Raw genomic sequence first — 8,130 nt, forward strand, 5'->3', positions numbered from 1 at the left:
GGGGGGGGAAATGTCTATTCATCCCATCCATCTGGGCTGGGCTCCTTCCCTTCTTCCCTTGTGAAATTTGGGATGTCATCACCTCCCAACGGCCCGCGGGGGTTGCCAAAGCGGTCTGGAGCCAGACTCAGCATCCCCAGCCCCTGGGACTTGTTTCACAGCCCTCAAAGCATCTTGAGACTTTTACTTCGATGTCCTAAGCACCCTGGAATCTGCCTCAGAGGCCAGGGACTCCCAAGGACCACGTCAGGCCTCTAGAGTTCTGTGGGACCTACTAAGGTATCCACAATCCCCTGGGGTCCTTCCTAGCACCCCCCTCTTCCCCCAAGGATCCCCCTCAGGTCTGGAAGTCCTCCTATTACCCAGAGTCCCTTAGTATATATCTGTTCTAGAGGCATCCCAGAATCTAGCCTCGACCCTGGGCTCTGCCCCAGTTCTCAGAATCCCCCAGGACCCTCCCCAGGGCCCGGAATTCTTTAGTATCCGCCTCAGTTGTGGTGACATCCCATAACCTATTACTGCCTTCTCTTTCCCTTCAGGATTTATCTCAATGGAGGCAGAGAGCTCCCTGGGAGCCAGCTGTGTCAGTCCCTGCTCTGGGAATGGCACAGGAGGCTGCTGCTCCTGGGAGCCAGCATCCCCCTGTGTTTCATCTCCCCGAGGTTTTCCAGCAGAGTGTTTCAGGGAGGAGAGGAGGGAGTTTAGGGGTCAGGGGGGGTTACCCCAAATCAAGTCTTGAGGATGGAATCCTGGGGAATCAAATGCATGGTCCTTGTTTCCTCTACCTTTCAGCATTCTAGAAACACCAGTTGTGGCTATGGCCCCAACATCCTTAGGATAAACTATAGGCTCTTCCTTTCATAAGCTCTGCCTGTCCAAAGCACGAAAGAACTCTATTCTAGAAGTCAGGAAACCAAAGCTCTTTTTTGTTGTTGTTCTTAATTCTTATCTTCTGTCTTAGGTAAGTATCAGTATCAAGGCAGAAGAGTGGAAAGGACTAGGCAAACAGTGTTAAGTGACTTGCCCAGGGTCACACAGCTAGGTAGCCTCTGAGGATCACATTTGAACCTTCCTCAGGTCTGGCTCTCTATCCACTGAGCCACCTGGCTGTCCCTAGGAAACCCAAGTTCTAGTCACAGCACTCCCCCACTGTTCGACCATGGACAAATCACTTTCCCTTTCTGATTCTCAGTTTTTTCTTTCTTTTTATTTATTTATTTATATTTAAATATTTTATTTTTTTTAGAAAAATTTTCTATGGTTACATGATTTCTGTTTTTACTTTTCCCTTCACCCCCTCTTCAGCCCCCCCCCATATACAACTCGCATTTCCACTGGTTTTAACATGTATGATCAGTCAAGACTTAATTACATATTATTGATAGTGTGGTCATTTAGTATATATCCCCAACCATGTCTGCATCAACCCATGTGTTCAAGCAGTTGTTTTTCTTCTGTTTCCACTCCTGTAGTTCTTCCTCTGAATGTGGGTAGCATTCTTTTCCATAAATCCCTCAGAGCTGTCCTGGGTCATTGCATTACTGCCAGTATAGAAGTCCATTACATTCGATTTTACCACAGTGTATCAGTCTCTGTGTACAATGTTCTTCTGGCTCTGCTCCTTTCACTCTGCATCAGTTCCTGGAGGTCTTTCCAGTTCACATGGAATTCCTCCAGTTTATTATTCCCTTGAGCACAATAGTATTCCATCACCCGCATATACCACAATTTGTTCAGCCATTCCCCAATTGAAGGGCATACCCTTGTTTTCCAGTTTTTAGCCACCGCAAAAAGCGCAGCTATAAATATTTTTGTGCAAGTCTGTTTATCTCTGATCAGTTTTTTTCATCTGTATCATCTTCATCTATATTATCAAAATGGTGGCAGTGGGAGGTGGAGGGGTAGATGAGATGAGATCTGTGGTCCTTTCCAAAAAGGGTAAAAGGCGGGGAGGAGAGGTCAGCCTTTGGCTGGACTCAGAAGTTTCTAAGAAGGTGATTTGTGTAATCTTCCTCCTTTCCTTCCCCTTCAGAAGGCCTCTAGGATTTCCTGGATTGGTTGGTTAGAGGAAACAGCTGGCTGCCTGGCAGTTGGGAGGAATGGGGAAATCTGGGATTTGGAGCTAGATGAACTGGGAGAGATCATAGAAGAAGCAGAAACAATGGGGCACACCTGAGAGACTGCCTGTGTGGGGCAGAGGGGATAGACTACCGGGTTTGGGATCAGAAAGATCTGGATTCTTACGCCAGCCTATTCAGCTCGGGATTTATTTTTTTCTGAGATTGTTTCCTCATTTTCAGATTTGGAAGAATAATCTTTGTCATCCCTATTTCATGAGATAATGCATATAAAGTGTTTTGGAAAATTCAAAGAGGCATAGAAACATCCCTGATTACTATTTTTGGTTTGTTTTAAGGCAGAGTTTAAGTGATTTATCCAGGGTCACACGGCTAGTGAATTTAAGAGGCCAGATTTGATACCAGAATTCTATCTACTGAGCCATCTAGCTGCCTCCCACCCTTTATTATTTATTATTAACGGATCTTAGATTTCAAGTCAGGAGAAATCAGACTTGGAGATCACAAGGTCAGAGATTCAGGGACTAAAGAAATATAGACTAAGAGAGGGAAGACATTGTAGAGAACATTAGATCATATATTTAAAAAGTGTTAAATAATTGAATAATAGATTTAGAGATGGAAGTGATATTAGGGGTCATCTAATCCCTCTTATTTTTTCCAGAAGAGGATAACCAAGATCCCTAGAACCTAAATGACTTGCTCAAGCTCACCCAGGCATAGCAGTCAAGATTTGAATTCAGGTCCTCAGACTGCTTAGGTAGCTAGGTGGTACAGTGGGTAGAATGCCAGGTCTGGAGTCTTCCTGAGTTCAGATTTGATCTGATACTTACTAGCTGTGTGATCCTGGGCAAGTCATTTAACTCTGTTGGCCTCAGTTTCCTCATCTGTAAAATGAACTGGAGAAGAAAAAAGCAAACCACTCAGGTATCCCTGCCAAGAAAATCCCAAATGGAGTCACAAAGAATAGAACACAGCTGAAAAAGAAGAGACATGAGACTCTAACTATAACCTTCTTTCTGAAACTAGGGGCTAGAGATGATAAGGGACATGCCCTGAATCTTCTCCATAGCCTCCCAGAGATATCATTTCTCTTATCTCTGCAGTTCCAAAGTCAATTTTCCTTCTGAGGGCTCTTGGGGAGGAAGGATGGTTTGAAAGTTCTTGAAGGAGGAAGAGGACATCCCTAGATGTCATTCTAGTCTCATTAAGCCTAGTGCAAGATGAGGAGGAAGGAACTGGTCTGTATCCAAACTCATCTCTCCTCTGTCTCCTTTCAGAGCTTTAGGGAAGGAATTAGATCTAGGCTAGTCCCTGCCTGTCACTAACTTTCAAGTCACTTCACCCTGTTGGCCTCAGTTTCCTCATCTGTCAAATGAGCTGGAGAAGGAAAAGGCAAACCTAGCTGGGTAATCCTAGCCAAGTTACTTCACCCTCTTGGCCTCAGTTTCCTCATTTGTAAAATGACCTGGAGAAGAAAATGGGAAACCTAGCTGGATGACCCTAAGCAAGTCACTTCACCCTGTTGGCCTCAGTTTCCTCTTTTTGTGAAATGAGCTGGAAAAGGAAATGATGAACCATTCCAGTTTCCAACGCTTGTGAAATGGTCTAGTGTGGTAGAGACAAAGCTCAATTCTTGAATTTCTAAATTCTCCTCCAGTTTGCTGTTTGGAGGTTAAGGGTGCTTCTGAAACAATACCCTACCCCAAAGGAGGCCGTCTCCCCCCCTCCCCTGCACTCTAGGGGAGACAGAGGAGGAAACAAACCTGCTTCCTGTTCCTAGAGGAAGACAGATGGTTAAGGCTGTTTGGAGTCTGGAGGAGGCAGAGCTCCCTGGAGCCTGGAGCAGTCAGAAAAGGCTTCCCAGAAGGAGATTAAGCCTTGAGCAAGAACTTGAAAGATGGAAGAAGATGAAGGAAAGATCTAGGGCTGGAAGGGGAGACCAACCCCACCTGGGGTTTTTGTAAAAATAATAACAACAGCCTGGCACACATTTCTTTGGTCCTTGAAAGCCTACATCAGTATTGAAATGCTCCCCATTTCCTGGAGGAAGAGATGGAAGACAGGGAAGGTTTGAGTTAGGATTCAGAAAAGCACAACAGACCGCAGACCTAGATCTGAATCCTACCTCTGCTACTTTCCATTTGAGTCATCTGAGCTAACCTCAGTTTCCCTGTTTGTAAAATGGGGGCCAGACTTCACTCTCTCTACCTAGAAATAGATGGTGTATTTCTAAGGTTCCTCCCAGTTCAGTAAGAATTGATTAAACAGCTATTGAGTTCCAGGCACAGTGCTAGGCGCTGTGGGGGACAGAGACAAAGGAGGAATCCGTTCCTGCCCTCAAGAAGCTGATGTTGGGGGTCACATATTGCCACTGAGTGTGACACATCTGAGGCAAGCAAATGAATCAACAGAATGGAGGGAGGGCGCTAGGGGAATGGGGAGCACCGACAACTGGATGAGAAGCAGCAGCCTGGTGTTAGAGGTAGCCCTTGAGCTGGGATGGACATGAAAGGAGCTAGCCAGAACTGAGGAGGGACAGTCAGCCTGTACCAAGACACAGAACCAGAAGATAAAAATCTCCCTGGTGGAGGAGAGCAAGCCGACCAATGTGGCCCAAATGGAGAGTCCCCGAGCAATGATGATCATGGCAGGGCTTCCACTTCCAGCAGCCAAGATGGCAGAGTGAAGAGCTCTCCGGGATTGCCTAAACCTATCTCCAAATAACCAAGAAGGGGGGAAAAAAGCCTCAAAACAAATTTTGGAGTGGTAGAACCACCAAAAGATAGGGAAGCAGGATTTTGGCCAGAGATAATAACATTTCTAGAGCACCTACTATGGGCCAGGCTCTTGGTAGATATTTGATCCCCATGACAATCTGGGAAAGAGGTACCATTATTATTCCCATTTTACAGTTGAGGAAACCTAGGCAAAAGTGAAGAGAGTTGCCCAGGGTCTCAGATACAGTAAGTACCTGAGGTCAAATCTGAACTCAGGTCTTCCCAACTCTAGACCCCGTGCTCTATCCACTGGGCCACCTCGCTGAAGGGAAGCAATATGAAATCAGAGTGAAAAGATGGGCTGGAGCCAAACGACAAAGGGCTTTAAATGCCAAACAGAGGGGTTTTGTGTCTTATCCTAGAAGTCATATGGACCCTCTGGAAGTGGCTTAATTGATAGGATAGCCGAAGAGCTCTCCATCTACAAAGTAGCAATAATGGCTAGCATTTATTATTCATTATTATGTTATTAGCTATAATTAATGATTGATAACAGGATATTATTAAATAATTTTATTAGAATTTTCTAGTTTAAAGATTTTGTATAATGGATTTTCTCTGGCTCAAAGCAAGCCTCAGCCCGTATCCTCGAAGGCCACCACTCACAGACATTGGTACATGCCAGAGGAGAGAAACCAAGAGCCTCGGCCACACTGGTCATCGCTCTGCCCTTGATTCATCATGCCACCCCAGGCAAGTTCCTTGTCTGGGCCTTGGTGGTTATTATTTTTTAATTGTTATTACTAAAAAACTCCCAAGGCCATTCCCTTTGGAATCCTCGTCCTGGAAGTTTCTCTTCATTTTCCAAATGGGAAAACTGAGAGTTGGAGAGAGAAAGGGACAAGGAAACATACTGGTGACATCCAGACCAGGCCTCTTGCCTCTCCTTCCTGATAGGTTCTTCTCCTTTTTTTTTTAACCTTCTGTCTTAGAATTGATAATGAGTACTGATTCTAAGACAGAAGAGCAACAAGGGCTAGGCAATGAGGGGTAAGTGACTTGCCCAGGGTCACACAGCTAGGAAGTATCCGATGTCAGATTTGAACCTAAGACCTCACGTCCCTGGGCCTGGCTCTCAATCCACTGAGCCACTCAGCTGCCCCCCACTAGCTTATTTTTTAACCATATTTTTTATATTCTTTTAACAAGATACAGTGGTACCTTGACACACAAGTTTAATTCGTTCCACAGCCAAGCTTGTAACTCAATTTGCTCACCTATCAAATCGAATTTCCCCATTTAAATGAATGGAAATGTAATTAATCCGTTCCAGCCCCTCAAAAAAACATACACAAATTTTTTGTTTTATATGCTTTTAGATACGAAAATGTACTTAATAAATAACAAATATGTTTGTAGATAATGATAAAGAGTGTAAAGAAATAAACTTGCTTATGAAACATTGTTTACCTTTTAGTCAGGCAAAGATGCTGGAGGAGAAGGTTTTTTTCATACACTGTCACTTAACATAACTTACTCTCTGTACACGGAATACTACATTTCAATGCAAAACTGACCTTACACATTACTTATGATGTGGAACTTTACTGCTATTTTTTTACTTTACTTCATTATCATCACTTTCTTCACTGGATGTTGGCTGTTTTGCCACTCTTTCCTTGATTTCACTTGGAGGCTGTTTCAACAAAAACCTTTCCATGAAAGTTTGTTCTTCCTCCCTTTCAGAATGTTTCCATAATGTGCGAAACAAGCCTTATCACTCTGCTCCAACCCATGAGATTCAAATATCCACTTGTGACTTAAAGCAAAAAATCCTGATTGTGACTGCTCCTGTCTCAAACTGCTCATGTATGGAGGGGCCACTGTATACACAATTTGAACCTAAGCAAAACCGATTTGACTGATTTAAGAACATATTGTTGTACATGAGCACCCTTATATTCTATTTTAATTTTTTTTGGAGTAAATTAGGATGCAGTTTACAATAATTAAGCAACTGGGCAAGGTTCTGTCTAGTAATACTGCGCAAGTCACTGTGATAATTAGATTAAGTCTACCCTGCCCATCTTTAGATTTAATCACCAAAGGTGACAACATCTCCACTTAATTCACAAGTTGGGAGGTCTGTGACCCACCTGTGCTAGAGTGAGTGACAGATCAAAATTTACTGACTGCCTCCGGGGCAGTCCTAAGAAAAGATTCTGTTGTGATTGGACACAAAAACTAAGAGGAAGGCATAGGAAGTGATGCATAAGAAGCCCCTTTAAAAGAGAGCTCAGTGAGTTCAGCTGGGTTCTTCTTGTTCTTGGCTTGGACTTGGAGAAGCTCTGGAGATGGGACCTTGAGATCTTGGTGAGACTGTTCTTAAATCTTTCTTTTGGAACTACACATGGTGAGTGAAGAAAGCTGACTACCTTAGCCTCTGGAGGGGCCCTTGACTGGGAGAAGCCCTAGTGGCTAAAACCCTTGCTAATTGACTTTTAGGCTCTCTGGCTGGGCCTCTGGAGTCCTGCTAGAGTAAAGCCCAGATTTGAACACAAATCTAGTTCATTACGTTAGATCTCTTACTCTACCCTTTTCTCATCTCTCTATTTCCACTCTCTCCTATATTTTGCAAATAAATTACTAAAATCATTTTAGGAATTGCTATTTATTCAGTTCCTTGGTGACCACACCTTTAAATATTAATATATCCAACCAAAAAACCCCTTTTCCCTCTTATATCACTTCACCCTTTCTACCTCAGTTTCATTCTCTGTCAAATGAGCTGGAGAAGGAAATGGCAAACTTAGCTGTGTGATCCTGGACAAGTCACTCACTTCATTGCTGTCTGCCTCAGTTTCTTCCTCTGTCAAGTGAACTGGAGAAGGAAATGGCAAACCACTCTAGCAACTTTGCCAAGAAAATCCCAGATGGGGTCAGGAAGAGTGGGACTGGACAGAAAGGGAACCAAATAGCAACTTCCCTATTCCAGGCACCCCCCACCCCTCCCCAGCTGCCTCTGCCTCAGGGCAGCTGGAAGTCACAGAAGGTTTAAAAACAAAATGGTTTTATGTCACCCTTCCAGGAGAGAAGGAGAACTCCTCCCTCCTTTCTTGGACCTCTAGGCTAAAAAGGGGCTCCTCCCTGTAGATAGCCTGATCCCTTCTGTGCAAGAAGCAGAGCAGAAGAGAGGGCCCTCCTCAGTGGAAAGGGAGGCTAGACAAGACTACTTTTGTCCAGAATTAGACTTCCACCCTTAATCTAGTTTCCTGAAGAAAGGACTTTTGTTCTTGACCTGACCCACCTTTCTAAGGGGACCCATCTGGATT

The sequence above is a fragment of the Gracilinanus agilis genome, chromosome 1, assembly GCF_016433145.1.
Source record: "Gracilinanus agilis isolate LMUSP501 chromosome 1, AgileGrace, whole genome shotgun sequence".
NCBI lineage: Eukaryota > Metazoa > Chordata > Mammalia > Didelphimorphia > Didelphidae > Gracilinanus > Gracilinanus agilis.